The sequence below is a fragment of the Canis aureus genome, chromosome 35 (genome assembly GCF_053574225.1).
Source record: "Canis aureus isolate CA01 chromosome 35, VMU_Caureus_v.1.0, whole genome shotgun sequence".
In the NCBI taxonomy this organism is placed as follows: domain Eukaryota; kingdom Metazoa; phylum Chordata; class Mammalia; order Carnivora; family Canidae; genus Canis; species Canis aureus.
Genome location: NC_135645.1, coordinates 16,109,252 through 16,125,074, shown reverse-complemented (window position 1 = coordinate 16,125,074; position 15,823 = coordinate 16,109,252). Strand labels below are relative to the sequence as shown.

General features: G+C 37.4%; 1 long non-coding RNA gene across 19 annotated transcripts in view; it reads left to right on the top strand.

Moving 5' to 3' along the window:
* Window positions 1–38: 38 nt before the first annotated feature.
* The window catches only part of LOC144305187 (uncharacterized), a 214,417-nt gene continuing 198,632 nt past the window's right edge, over window positions 39–15,823 (top strand). For 18 of the 19 annotated variants that reach the window (XR_013372246.1, XR_013372245.1, XR_013372244.1 and 15 more), the window contains exons 1-2: window positions 39–214; window positions 3,195–3,303. This is a non-coding gene — a long non-coding RNA (uncharacterized LOC144305187). Of the gene's footprint in view, window positions 215–3,194; window positions 3,304–3,826; window positions 3,939–15,823 lie in introns of those variants that run through there. The other variant, XR_013372243.1, reaches the window with a different exon arrangement.

Here is a 15,823-nt window from a genome sequence, read left to right as displayed (position 1 = left end):
TGGAGTAAGGTGGGCCCCTAATTTGAGATGATGTATCCTTATGAAAAGGAGAAATTTGGACACAGACGTGCACACAGGGAGAATACCATGTGAATGTTGGAGTTATGCTACTGTAAACAACAGAATCCAACTTGGAATAGATCCTTCCCTCATGCCTTCAGAGAGAGCGAGGCCTTGTTGACACCTTGATCTTGGTCTTCTACCCTCTATAACGGTGAGACATAAATTTCTGTCATTTAGACCACGTAGTTTATGGTATTTTGTTATGGCAGCCCTAGGAAAATAACACAGAAGGTCCTATAAACCCCCCATTCATTCATGAGCCCTCTATTACAGGGGTAATGACTGCTGCCCTTCAAACTCTGGGACATCTAGAAGGAAAAGAAATTCATGTTGTAGGTAACCTGTTAGCCCCATAGTCTCTGCCTCTTAGTTGAACACATGCGATTGTTTTTAAAATTATTAAAGTATAGTTGACCCACGATTTTACACTACTTGCAGGTGTACAACATAGTGATTCTGTAAGTCTATACCTTATGGCAGGCTCACCACAAGTGTAGCTACTATCTGTCACCATGCAAGGTTGTTACAATACCATTGATTCTATCCCCTATCTTGTACCTTTCATCCCCATGACTTACTCCATAACCGCAAGCCTGTACCTCTCATTCCCACTGCACCTTTTTTAAACATCAAATAAAGTTCGCTTGCAGATCAGTGTGATCAAAATATTATCAAATAGTTTCATACATCTTTTTAACTATGTGTACCCATACTGTGAATTAACACTTATACCCTGAAATTTTCCCAAACTAAGAAAATAATCTTTAACAAATTCTTTAGTCTTATTTCTCTGACTTCTGGGCATTTGATGGCAATTTAAAGTATTATGAAACATTCCTAAATATCTTATAGCAGCCTGCAAATTTTGACTTCCCACTATTTAATCATGAAGTAAACTTTCTCATAGACTTTAGTGAATGTTATATTAATATAGTAGTATGTATGCACAGTCACATTGTTTCGTGAATTTAGATTGCTGAGATGAAAGAAATACAAATTGCTAAATAAAGTTTATTTAATACTTTCATATAATATATCACTTAAATCAGGGCATCTGGAAGGTGGTCTTAACCCATATGCGTTTTTCTGAAATATCACTAAGAGCAGCCAAAAATTATAGCCTCTAGGAAACCATAAAGTTTGCAGTGCTTTCATTTTTGACCAGTTTCCAGTAAATGGTTTAAATACATGCTTCTGTTGAATTTTAAATAAATTTAAAAAATTGCTTAATTTAGAACATTTAGCATGGATTCCCCAAGACCCTCTTCCTGGAGCCCCACAGCCTCTCTAAAGGATGACAGTACATGAGATTGTCACAAAATTCTTAATACCTCACTCTGTTTGACTTACTTACATGCAATAACTAAGTAGCTAGTCCCACCATTAAATAGTATTATGTGGGAACAAATTTTATCTGCAGCTCCTCTGAAATAATTACATCAAGCAAAAAATAGTCCAACACTATGACTGTTCATAAAAGTAAAGGGAAAGTGGTCAATTTTATGTCCCCCACATCAAGCCCCGTAACCTATTTTCAGTGTAGTTCTACATTATATATAACCATACCAAAATAGCCTGAAGATGACCTTTTACAAGAAAGTGTTAAGGAGTATGAAGGGAGCAGGAGGGCACATATCCTGCGTCGTGTCTCTAATTGTCATCAAGACCTTTTATTCTCTTCTCTCCTTTTTGGATCTCAGCCAATTTGTAATTGTTCTTTTATGTTACAGCTTTATGTGTCTGTCCTATTGTTTATTTTCTCTTCCGTTCCTTTATGCCCCTATTTTAATTAGCGCTGTTTTGGTGTTGTATCTAATAAGGGCTTTCATTTACACATGTTTTAGATATTATAAATATGAGATCTAAAATTTCTAATGCCCCCAAATCATGATATTTCATGATTTTATTTTTATTTTTTCTAAATCACACACAATTCAGCTCTGAGACCTTACTTACCAGTGTCACCAAGAACATCAGACATTTTGGGGGGCACCTGGGTGGCTCAGTCATTTAAATGTCTAACTCTTGGTTTCAGCTCAGGCCATGATTTCAGAGTCATGAGATTGAGCCCTCCTCACTCTTGCTGGCTCTTGCTCTCTCTCTAAAATAAACAAATAAAATCTTAAAAAAAAGAACATCACTTTTTGGTGGAGGTCTTTCCCTGAAGACAAAAACTGTGGTCACTAGCCTTATTCTTGGCTAAAATGCTTCTTTTCTAGGGCTAGATTCAAATATCCTATACCTGAGCCTAGTGGGTTCTTCTGGCTGTTTCCACACACTTCCACATACTCCTCTCCACCATAAGGACCATTGCTTTTTTGGTTCCCAAAGTATAGTTCAAGCACAACTCTGCATCTCCAAATCCTATATCTTTTTTCCTATGTGTGTTCTGTACCTGCTCCTGAATCCTCATAATTTAGAGAATTTGTAAACAAAATAATACAAACATGAATAGCATATTCTAAACAGCATTTATAAATTGCATTCCATGGAAAAGTACTTCTTCCCTTTATAGGTGTTATGCTTAAAAATGTTTATGAAATAAGTGCAGGAGACATTGAATTAAATTAATGTAAAGCAATTTCTTGATGGTAGCATTTCTTCTACCTTTTGGTATGGTAATATTACATTTGAAATCTCCAGGAGGAAAAAATAGTGATCATTTCCTGAAATTTCATGACTGCCAAATCCTTTTTATAAAATCAAACTTAACTAGTATTACACAGAATCATCTTTGGGACTCCCTAAAATAGGATGATTGCATAATTTTGATATATAAGAATAATTGCACCTTTTTAAGGAACACATATGGTCTGTTACCTTGTTATTCAAAATCTGGTCTGAGGACCAGAACTGAGCAAGTCTCAAGGTAACTCCTATGCCTGTTAAACCCGAGGCATTCTTCTATAAACCCAGACTATTATTTACTGATGAGATTTTAATTTGTGGGCAGTAAAAGTGTTTCCTTGGGGTACACCTGCTGAACCTATTTATCTAAGACGCTTTATTCTGAGGAGAGAAATGTTGATATACTTTCCCTCCTTCTTTCTCATCTTCAGTAGAACTCACCCCAATGCATTCACTCACTTACTCACTCAGAGACTAACACACACACACTCATTTGGGGCTAGAAAGAAGTGAAAAATGGATCCAAGCTGGATTTCTTCCTTTTGGAGATGGGAAGGAAACGTGAGCCATGAGAACATCACAGAAGGCTGAGTTGGGGAACACATTTATGAAGTAAGTGACATAATTTCTGGATTTTAGTAGACTAGATAACTGATATTTTTTTAAACATAGATGATTGGTAGATGCATATGGTATGTTTTAATAACCAAGGTATTGCCAGTGATAGACGGTTGGCCAGACACCAACAAACCAAAATGATATCAGGAGGGCTGACCCAAATAAAAGAAACCAGAAATTATCATTTACGCATTTATACATTCATTTAAAATTATAGAACATCAGCCAGTGGAGTTTCACAGCTGTTTATATCACACTGGGAGAATGGCCAGTTGGCTAGTCATTTAGTCCATTGACAAGAAAAACCTTCATTATCTGTACTTTAAAATGATACCTGATGAGCCATAAACAGATATGTACTTGCAGCATGATTTGCCAACAGCATATCCAAATGAATGCAGCACTTTAATTAAGTGTGGCATAAAAGCTGTTTTTTAAAAGTGACAGTCACCTTTAAAACTTGCTAACAAGGGGCACCTGGGTGGCTCAGCCGGTTAAGTGTCTGCTTTCGGCTCAGGTCATGATCCTGCGGTCTTGGGAACGAACCCCACATGGACTCCCTGCTCAGCAGGGAGCCTGCTTCTCCTTCTCCCCACTGCTTGTGCTCCCTCTCTTGCTATCTCCCTCTCTCTCAAATAAAATCTTTTAAAAAAATTGTTAACAATTTCCTGTTTCTGTGTTGAATAGTTCTGCAGTGCAGTATCTTATATGCCCCAATTTTTCTCTCTAGGCTGAGTGGACACTTGTGTAAATGATTTCTGGTGACAAACAGTTAAATATATAATTTCTGCATATGGTATTTACTAGTTGGTATTAAAATCTAATAGAGAAAAGGAGCTCCTGGTGACTCAGTTGTTAAGCATCTGACTCTTGATTTCGGCTCCAGTCTTGATCTCAGGGTCATGAGACTGAGTTCTATGTTGGGCTTGACTCAGCGTGAAGTCTGCTTGCCCCTCTCCCTCTGCTTCCCACCACCAACTCAGACACTCTCTCTCAAATAAATAAATAAATAAATAAATAAATAAATAAATAAATACATGAATACATAAATTCTTAAATATCTGATAGGAAAGAGCAGGACCATATTCAATAAAATTTGACTCACCAAAAGTCCAAAGCTAAAATATTGGTTGCTAAACTGACTGTAGCCAGAGTTTTTGAAATATATTCAATTATACGATTCTGTAATTCAACTCCTCTGCTAGCTGACTCTTTTCCACAGAATGGAAATAATAGTTATCATAGGAGCCCAGTGGCTAAAAGGATTTCTGTTTGGCATAAAGGCTGTTTGAGGGTGAGATATCTTTGTCAGCTTCTCCTCACTTTCTTTCTGCTGCAGGACATGAGCAATAAGGGCTGTGAACCATCCTATTTTGCTGCCCTCTAAACAGGGAACTGATATTGTCACTCAACCGTGAGAGAAGCAAGAAAAGAGAGAGGAACACTTACCAGTATTGCTATCTGATACTTTCTTTATCTGGAGGTTTGCCTCTAGGGATGTCAAATAAGTCAACTTCTTACTGGTTGATTTTTGAATGAGCCACTGACTTCTCCTTTCTCTAAGTGTTTTAGTCAGAATTGATTCAGAGGGACAGAAGGAGCTTTTGAAATGTGAAATCTAAATAATGCTGCTCTTCAGACGATTATTATATGCATAAGTATGTGCATTTGTATTTAAGGGGTATGTTAGGTCAGTGACAAGGGGTGAAAACAAGAATATAATCTGATAGCAGCTCAGAAAATATTTAATGTCACTTTACTTATTATTCCTCACCTTCTATTTCCCGTAAGAAAAATGAAAATTATGGCATTCACACCAGTCCTAATGAGGCCTAAGGGCAAGACAAACATGTATTTTCTGAGACCTTTGAAATACAATACATGAGCTGACAGCCTTCTCTCAAAAAAAAAATTCCTGCTTGGAAGTTGAAAATTCAGTAAGCAGTGCATTTTGACTTTTTGAAATGGTGAGTTATAAAAATCAAGACTCTTTACCAAACTTTTCAAACACGTTGGACAGCTTCCCAGTGTATGCTCCCTGTTGGAAGAACAGGGGAGGCTAGTTGTACCTATGTACTCTCCATTCCCTCTGACCTGGCGACGTCTGCTCTTGCAATGCTGGAATGGCATTTTCTGGGTCATCTAATGTGCCCCTTCAAATTTGCTGAAATGTCAGCTCTTTGTTGAGGCTTCTCCAATGCAATCTTGCTTCCCTAGCCACCTTGTTGGGGAAACAGCTGGGCAATGTTGGCTTTATCCAAATGTGTCAAATTGAATATTGAATCAACAAGGTCTGTGAGTGTTTATTATTGAATTCCAGCAGATCTCACAGGATCTGATTGTGTAGCCAGGGTAGGGATACTTCACCCTCTTTACCTAGATTGAGGATGGAGAATTTTATGTCACTGCGTAATATGAACCAGAAGATTGTTGTGCACACCAGAACAAATCGTAGCCCCCTTGATATAGACAGTTTATTTTTTCCTGATGAAATGTACTACATATTCTGGGATTGCCTACCTTTCTCCCTCCCAGTGGGGAGGAGAATGTCTAGCAGCATCATAAAACTCCTGCATAGGAAAAACAGAGCCTCTTTCTGGTGCATGATTGTCATTGTTTGCTTGCTCTGCTCTGAAAATATCTTCAATGTGGCAGAACTTTCTTATTCATATCAAACCATGAAGGAAGTTAGTGAAAAGTTCTTTGACTGAACAAATTATAGCAAATGTGCAAAAAAAAAAATCAGGCTTCATTACCCTGTTGTTCTATCAGAAACAAATATAGTTTTTATTAAAAAGTTTCTTGAGAGCTTATCCTGTTCCTAAGATTTTTTTTTTTTAAATCAGTTGCTGCAATTCCCCCTGAATGTTGCTGGAAAAAAGTGGAGAAGATGAATCAGTGTATAAGGATACCCTCTCTTCCTTCCTTCTTTCCTTCCTTCCTTCCTTCCTTCCTTCCTTCCTTCCTTCCTTCCTTCTTTCCTTCCTTCCTTTTCTTTCTTCCTTTCTTGCTTCCTTCCTTTTATTCCTTCCTTCTTTCCTGTCTTCCTTCCTTCCCTCCTTCCTTCCTTCCTTTCTTTTCTTTCTTGGTTATGGATGCTCAGAAAATTCTTTATTTTTTATATATCTTCAAAGTCCAGTAATTCTACTAAGACATATGCTGGTGCTCATCATTCTACATTAAATATTCTTCTCTGAGGCATAATATGCTTTTTCAATTTGCAAATTGACTCTTTTACTTCTAGAAAATATCATGACCTGAGCCAAAATCAAGAGTCAGACACTTAACCTGCTGAGCCACCCAATTGCCCAACCTCCTCTTTCTTAAGAGAGGCTTATGTGAGATCTTTTCCAGAATCACTAAAATAGAAGATTACCTTACTTTACACAGAACCATATTTTTGCTTTTCATCTGCTTTATCAGGGAGCCAAAGAGCTTTGGAAGTGATTTGCAGTATGCTTTTGGCAAATGATAAAACCTCTTGTCTCTCTTTTCTTTTCTTTTTTTAAGATTTTATTTATTTATTCATAAGAGACACACAGAGGGGGGCGGGGGCAGAGACACAGGCAGAGGGAGAAGCAGGCTTCATGCTGGGACCCTGATGTGGGACTCGATCCCGGGTCTCCAGGATCACACCTGGGCTGAAGGCGGTGCTAAACTGCTGAGCCACCCGGGCTGCCCTCTTGTTTCTCTTTTCTCTCTTTTGCTCTATCATAGTGACAAACATTTTGACACCATTCTGCAAATTGCGAGAAATAAGCAGAAAGAAAAAACAGAGACACTGTGTGACACTGTCAGAAATCCCTGGACACTTCAAATTTTTGCTCGGCATGAAGGAATGTGTATTTATCTAATTTCACACTTGGATAGTAATCATTAATCCAGAATGAAAATGGACATTTTGCTTTTCAGGACTCCTCCTCCCTTTTAAAGTAGCTTAGTTTTTTATCACTTAAACAAAGAAAGACTATTTGGAAATTGTTTCTTGTACATCCTACTTATCCACAAGCACCATAATTAGCCCACATGAAATATGAAGCTATTTGCCTAGCTGACAAATGAAACTGCCTTTCATCACCTTATTTGACCTTGCTTCCATTGCTATTGATTTTCTACCACCTCTGGCATTTTTGTTTCTTGTGGATGTAGCTACTATGCTATTTCAGGTCTTCTAGATTTATAATTCAAAATATCAAGGTAAACAGCTTTGGTGTTTCCTTTACTTGGTGAGAATATGCATAGCCAAATGGTATGCAATATAGGCTAAGAGCTACCCTTTTCTGAGTGCTTATGTTTCTGACATTATCACATTTAACCCTATCCCTATCCTTAAATTAATTTCTATTTCTCAAATGAAAAGAATGATGTTCGCATCATTTCCCCCTAAATTCTGATTTGAAAAGTGTATACAGATTCAAACCTAGTTCAGCCACACATACTGTCTTTGCAATCAGTTAGATTCTATTTAAGAATGGTCTGTGGGCCCAATGTGGCTCATTTACCTAAGTCCTAAAGGGGCCATTTGGTGTTTCTTTTTTTTTTTTTTTTTAATTTTTTATTAATGATAGTCACAGAGAGAGAGAGAGAGGCAGAGACATAGGCAGAGAGAGAAGCAGGCTCCATGCACCAGGAGCCCAATGTGGGATTCAATCCCGGGTCTCCAGGATCGCGCCCTGGGCCAAAGGCAGGCGCCAAACCGCTGCGCCACCCAGGGATCCCCACCATTTGGTGTTTCTTATCACATGCCCCCCTGCCACCACCTCGATGCCTGTAGTCAGGCTCCTTCATTACTTGTTTCCATTTCCCCTATTTTAAAATGTTTCTCAATCCTAAAACCCACAAGAGGATCTTTTTATTTAGATTTTCATTGTTCACTTCTCCTGAGACTCATCTATCAACTTAAACAGTGACACACAAATTTTACTTTGTGATACTATTTAGGTGGCCTATATCTGCTCTTTCTTTTTTTCCTATGGCCCTTATTCTTCATATGTATTTTAGCTGCTGCTATACTTACAAGACTTTTCCTACCATATATTAAAGTCTTTGAGACCGGGGATTTAACCTTATATCTTGAACAGAGGAGTAGTCAATTAATCTTTGTTTAACATGAGACCAAAAGCTGGCAAAAGAGATCAGCAAAGTGAGTATAGAGTCAATCCATGACCCATTTTTCTGAATTGAGCACCTGTCTATACTTACTTTCTAAAGTAATATCTGCTATGTGTTTTGGAGGGGAAAGATAAATGAATCTATCACAGTTTTCAATGAGATTCAAGACTACGTGGGCAGTCAAATTCACATCACCTACTTCTCCATGAGTCCTTGTGATCTGCATTAAACTTCTGTTTAATATGCTGGCACCTGTTGTTTTCCTCTTTGCAAACAATAAGTCATTTCTCTTTTTCTTTCTACTTCCAACTCTTCATCCAGACCTTTTATATTCACTTAGAGGAAGTGAGAATAACTTCACATACTAAGTTTCGTGTTGGACATAAATACATTTTGATCAAATGTCCCTGCCACTGAAATGCCAAGGAAACTTTTGGGTGCCTTTGAACGTTCAGGGTCAGGCAATTGCAAGGACTGACTCACTTCCTGAGGGTGGTAGCACTGCATTCCAGCTGTACTAGTGACATATTCAGCTGAGGGCAGAAGTTCCTTTCGTCTCCTAAACAATCTGCCCAGAAAGTCATCCTTTTAAGCTTTGATGTAAAATGAATTCACAGGTCACCTTCAAATATATGCAGTTAAGTGAATCTCTACCCCAACCACCATCATAAACCTCAACTGATAAATTTGTTAGATGCCATCTTAGTGATTAAATAAAACCTATGTTTGTTCATACTACAGCACCTATGTGACCTGCTTTTCCTCACAATTCATTGCTGATAACTAATACAAAAGAGTTTTTTCTAATAAAGGAAAAAAGAAAGTCTTTCCTGCGCTTAAGACTGGAACTATAAATGTATTTGTGCACTATTTAAGAGAAATCAACTAATTCATTTCAACAACCATTTATTGAAAACCTAATATAAGTTACACACTGCACTGGGATCTGGGGTCACCAGTTCCCTGGCTTGAAGGAATTCACTGTATAATTGCAAAAGCGATGGCTTCAACATTAAAGCTCTCACACTTAAAGTCTTCTCACACTTTTTGCATGCCACGTTCATCTCCACTGTCCTGTGTATTATATTGTTCCTCTGGAAAGCTCCAGACTATCCCCATTCCCTCCCCCTCTTAAACCTCTAGAATTTATTAATTCACTCAATACATATTTATTAATCTAGCAACTAACCACAGGAAATAGAAACCTAGACAAAACAAGCATGGCTTTCCCTCTAAAAGAACTTTGGTTCTAGTGGGTGGAAACCTGTAATGAACTCACAAATTAATACAATTTCAGATAGTGCTATGAAAAAAAATGCTTAAGATAAAATAGATGGTAAGTGAATTGAGCAAAATTTAAAATGATGAAAGAACTTTCCTAGAAAGGTCACATTTGGGTTAAAACCTTGGCATTGGGAAGGGGCTGGCCATATGGAGATCTGGGATGAGAACTTTCTAGCCAGAAAGAACTTTGAGCATGAAGGCCTGAGTCAGGAACCAAGTTTAATTACCCAAGGGACAGAAAGATGGCCAGTGAAACTTAAAATATTAGGAAGTCATTCAGTAGAATGGAAAGCAGTAGAAGAAAAATTCTGAGAGGTAAGCAAGAGTAGTAGATCATGTAGGAACTTCTAAGCCATGGTAAGGATTGTGACTTACAGGTGTCCTGGAATACTACTGGAATGCTCGTAACTGGTGGGAAGGTGGGAAATGTTATATGTTTTAAAACTATTACACTGGCTACTCTGTGAAGAATGGTTTCTAAAGAGTGAAGAGTAAGAAACAGTGGTGCCTGTTAGAAGGTTATTGTGAAAATTTGAGGGAATAGTGGTGTTTACTTAAACAAGTGGGATCTGGGCAGTCCAGGTGGCTCAGCAATTTAGTACCGCCTTCAGCCTAGGGTGTGATCCTGGAGACCCGGGATTGAGTCCCACGTCAGGTTCCCTGCATGGAGCCTGCTTCTCCCTCTGCCTGTGTCTCTGCCTCTCTCTCTCTCTCTTTCTCTCTCTCTCTCTCTCTCTCTCTCTCTCTCTCCTCTCTGTGTATTCTCATGAATGGATAAATAAAATCTTAAAAAAAAAAGTGGGATCATGGTGGAGATGGGGAGAAGACCTAGTTGTCTTGTATACTGCATGAACCCTTCCCTTATTGCTTAAACAAAACTTTCTTTTCTGAACTCCCATAAACATTTCACTTATGTAAGACAATTTCATAATTTAATAACTACAATAAAGAGTCCTGATTATATATGATTCTTTAGTAATTCCACCAAGTGCTTTACAGACTTTGTATCTAATTTACACATAGCACTCTGAGGTAAGCAGTATTTTTATCCCCATTTTTGAAAAAGAGGAAGCTGAAGCTCGGATAGGTTAAGTAACTTGCAGCTAAGAGGTAATAGAACTGATATGTGAACCCAGCTGCGTTTTTCTTAATATTACGGGCTCTCCTATCTTATATTATCTTCTATTTTTTTTTCTGTTTTGCCAGTTGTGTTAGACTTATCTTTCTAATTATATGTGTCATGCCTTCTTCTTGATTATACCAGATACAAAGTTATGAGGTATAAATATTTATTAAATTTGCCAACATTACTACAACCAAGAGATGTATATGGCAGATCTGATAACTGAGCTCTCCCAGGCACTATGAAGCCCTAGTTATAACTGTGGGGACACCAAGTATGAAATTGTGAAGGAATTTAGAAGAGAATCATAGGACTGGCAAGGGCTGTGGACTTACATGGAACCTCCAGAAACAGGCATTAAACTGGCTGAAGGGGAGATCATGAGGAATGAGTCAAAAGCATGTAGCAGTTGACTCAAGCATGTGACTGGACAGTAGAACTGGCTCCATGGGAATGACACCTACATGTTTAGAAAGGTTAGAGTGCTTCGTTCAATGCTCTGTTTTTTTACCATCTTGACATTCTTAATAACTTTCAATTAAGGGGCATCACATTTTCATTTTATGTTGGGCCCCACAAATTATGTTGCCTGTTCTGGTAGGCAGATAAAGTAATCCAAGAGAAATGCAGTAAAGATGCATTAGCATCTGTAAAAATCACCTCAGAAGCCTCAATACAAACACCTAGAAATGATAGAATTTTAAAAAGTAGATAAAACCATAAGTACTCTTTCAATATGATTGAGTTTTCCAAAATCATCAAGTATTATGCACTGAGAATAGACGATACAAAGCAAAACAAACCAGAACATGAAGTCATTGAGAGGGACTCACCTTACCAGGTATCAGTGTTTAAAGTAAATCTTTGGTAATTAAGTCAATGGAATTATCACAAGAAGAGAAAAACCAATAGATCCAAATAGAGCCCTGCATGCATATGAACACTTCAAATGCCTCAGCAGTGTTATTGTAAATCTATAAGGAAAAGATGGATCACTTAGAAACTGCTATTGGGAGTTAGTTATCCAAATTGGAAAAAAACAAACAAATCTCTACCTCACACCATATAATTAAAAAAAATCTATCTTGGTAGAGTAAAATCCTAAAGTAAAAGTTATGCTTCAGCATGATAGGGAAAATATAGGAGGCTATTTTTAAGGCGTCCAGCCAACTTTGGATATATCTATTTTAAAAATAAATAAACATAAATTTTAAAACTTTCAAATTTGGTGGCATTAAAATAAAAAATTTCTCTTAAAAAATTACATTAAACAAAATGAAATGACAAGCTATTGGCTGGAAGTGTTCAGAACATATAACAACAACAAAAGTACCAATTTCTTTCAAATAAACAATTTAGCATACAAAACACTAAAGATTATAAATACACATTCATAGGCTAGGAAACAAAATACTCTAAGAAATGTTGCTTAACTTCATTAGTAAAAAGGTACTAAGATAAATCACAAAAACTTGAATTTTCACTGAAAATTAATTTGCAGAACAATAGTACAGTATTAGGATAAGGCTTAAAAATTATAACTTTAATTTGTACAGCTGTATAATGATTAAATGCACATATTATATATGGTGAAGGCAAAAATTTGTCTGAGATCCTCATCAAATTCATGTTTAATCATTAAACAGTGCTTTTAAGCACTACCAATGTGAAGGATACTAAGATTCTGTGAGGCACACAATGATGATAAACATTCACCTCCTACCTTTGAGGCACATACAATCTTGCAGGAGAAATAGAGTGTGCATGCAAGTCACTAAGATGCATCTTAGAAAGCTTACAAGATCCGAAAACATGCAGATAAGATGCTTTATGATCCACAGCTGATTGAGTGGTTTAACACCCATCTTCCCCAATCCACTTATTACTAAACTTGGAAATACATCTAAATCCACTGATACCTTAAACATGCCATGCACTTGGCACTATGGGCAGTGCGGGTTGGGTGGAAAAAGATGTTGGGGAAATAGACAGTGGATGGTGCAAGGTGGACTGGGCAGGAACAAGAATTGGTTAACTTTACTGTGCCTCAGGCTTTAGCTACATGACTTACTAAGGTGACGATGATGACATTATATAACATATCAGTAGTATATAAACAGCATTCTGATAATTTGTATTATTATAATATTAACAACATTAGTGTAAGGTGAATGTTATTTTATCCAATTAACTGAGAGAGAAATGAAATCTCACTGTGGCTATGTTCCCCCAAGGTCACAGGCTCAGTGAATAGCAGATCTAAGATCCAAATCCCAGATGTAACAGATTCTTAAGATCTGTGACCATTCCTATAGTCATACTATCTTTTAAGAAACCGTATTATTTCTTATCTGGACTTCTTTGATTCTGAGATAAGATGTACATTTAAAAAAATGTATTCTTATTTCCATTGATCATTTTTAATGCATGATCTCTAGGCTTTTCGTGTCTCAGATGAAGCTCCCATGTATATATAGGCGAAATCCTAGACATTGCACTAGAAGATACTGTCCCAATATATAAAATACACTATTTAAAAATAGAGAAACATTGTATCATGGAAAATGACTTTTCTTTACCCTTTGTTTTTATTCAATAATTTCACTCTCTGAGTGTTTTGCTGTCATTTGGAAAAACAAAAACAATTACTTTGAGTATTTCATGACATTTCTTAGACATTTATTTAACAAATAGTTATTGAATGTTAGTTATGTACTAGGTCCTATTCTAAGTGCTGTGGCTGCAGCAGTGAACTAAGAGGACTCTGCCTTCATAGAGCTTTCACTCCAGTGAGGGGAAAGAGAATCTGGAAAAAAGTAATATAACTTCAAATAGGGATGCTTACTATGAAGAACAAGCAAGGAACAGAGTAGTCAGGGCTGGGAAGTGTGGAGATCATAAGGAAGGTACTTTCAGGTCCAGATGATACGACTAATTGAAAGAAATTTCTCTCTGACTTGGCATTTATGTGATCAGCCAAGTTGCTTGCTTTGCTCCATTCTTACTCAGGTTAATTAGTTGGGAGAGATTCTTGACAGACATACTGTCATGAATGTTTACATTCATTTATTACTCTTATTTTCAAGAGGAAAATGGGGATTAAATTTGTCAGATGAAGAAAGGTTAAGTGAAGTAACTTTTCATCTTTTTCAGAGGGGTGTTTTTTGTCTTGCTCTAGGTTCAATACAAATTTGAAAAGCATCTTCCTGGGTAATATGGAAGGGAAGTTTAGATCTGCCCTTGGAACCCAGATTTCTCAGTCAAAAAATCTCAGAGCCCCTTTTCTCCGAGACACAATGTGTAATTTCACGAAGGTTACTATAATTCTCATCTACCTCCTGGAGGAAATTCTTGACATCAGCTTGAAGGTGTTCTTATAAGAGACTCACTATAGAAACATTCATTTCTTTTCAGTGTGTTTAATTCCGTACTCTGACACTGGCTAGTTAAGTGACCTTGAGCAAATTGCTTTCTCTCACAAAACTTCTGATTCTCCCTGACAAATTCCCTTTTCTTCATCACTCAAACAGTTCTTGAAATCTCATCTCCCACAGGAAGCAGTTCTAATAAATTAGAGAAGAAATGATTAATTCCAATATGTCACTTCCATTGTGCTCTTCTTCTATTCTACGTACCTACTAAATGCACTTTCCCTACCCCCCCCAGTTTATAGCTAATAAAAAGACACTTTGGCCTTAATTTCATTATTTATATAAAACCAGTTGCTTATGGTTATCATCCCAGCTGCATATTTACCTATTTCATAGGTTATATTCTAAAGTGTTTAAGTCCTACTTGCAGGTGTCAGCCCCATTGAAAATGGACATTACTTTCTATCTTCTAATTTTACCCAACAAAATAAGAGGAGTTTTTCCAGACCTATCTGAAAAATATCAGACGGCAGGTTGGGTGCCAGAAATATGGCCTAAAATAGAGATTTCTCTGAACATAGTGACTCAATATGGCTTTTATAACTGTATCCCCACTCTTAAGTCCAGTGTCCAGTGCTTGGTAAGTGCTCAATATTCTCTCGTCAAATGATGGGTGGTCATTTAGCACTGCCCTAAGAGACCAAGTACATTGATCCTAGGATCTAAAGCTTCCACAGAGTTCAGTCAAGGCTTTGACAGGAGAGCTGGAGTGAAGGGACAGAGATTCTGGAAATCCACCTTACTACCATCTCTGACACTAATTAGCTGAATGCTCTTGGGGAAATGACCTATCTTCTTTGACATTCAGGTGTGTTGAATGAGATGATCTCTAGAGTAACTTTTAGATATAATATTATAGTAGAAGTCCCTGATTCATTGATAATACCTGAAATAAACCAAAAATTTTCCTAAGGACTGTAAATAAATATTTATTGGCAATGCTGTGGTCAGAGGTAATGTCTGGGTGATTGTGGTCCTTCCAGATAGGTTATAATAGATGTTTGCAAGTGTATCAGGGAAGGGATCGTTTCCCTGAGCACCATGTCAGGCACAGCAGGATTCTAACACCAGACTTCCACCAGCTACAGGCCGTAGGTAATAAAAGTGTGATGCCTAGCTGGTAACCGAATCTTTTTTTGGCAAAGAATGTCAAAGAAGGCTATGCATGTAGGAAAGTACCAGAAAATGCTATTTCTTCTAGTACTGCTGCTACAGCTTTGAGTATAATCTGCCTCATACTCAAGAGCATTGTAAGAATTAATGAGTGCAAAATGCTTTTGTGAAAGAAACTTCCTGAACCTGGTCCATGCCAGTGAAATGGGCTGACACTAAAGAACCCAAAGGTCCCCTAAGCAGCATGCTATGAGTATTAACATATGCATTACAGTGCATTAACATTAGGAGTGATTAAATTAACTATGACCTAAACATAACAATGGCTAAATCATCCTTACCAGACAGAGCAGAAAATTGCACACAGCTTTTTGGTATGGGGCAGTGAATAAGATCATAGCACCTCGGTGTCAGTGAGGCAGAGGCAGCACTAAATGAAGGCTGTTGGATT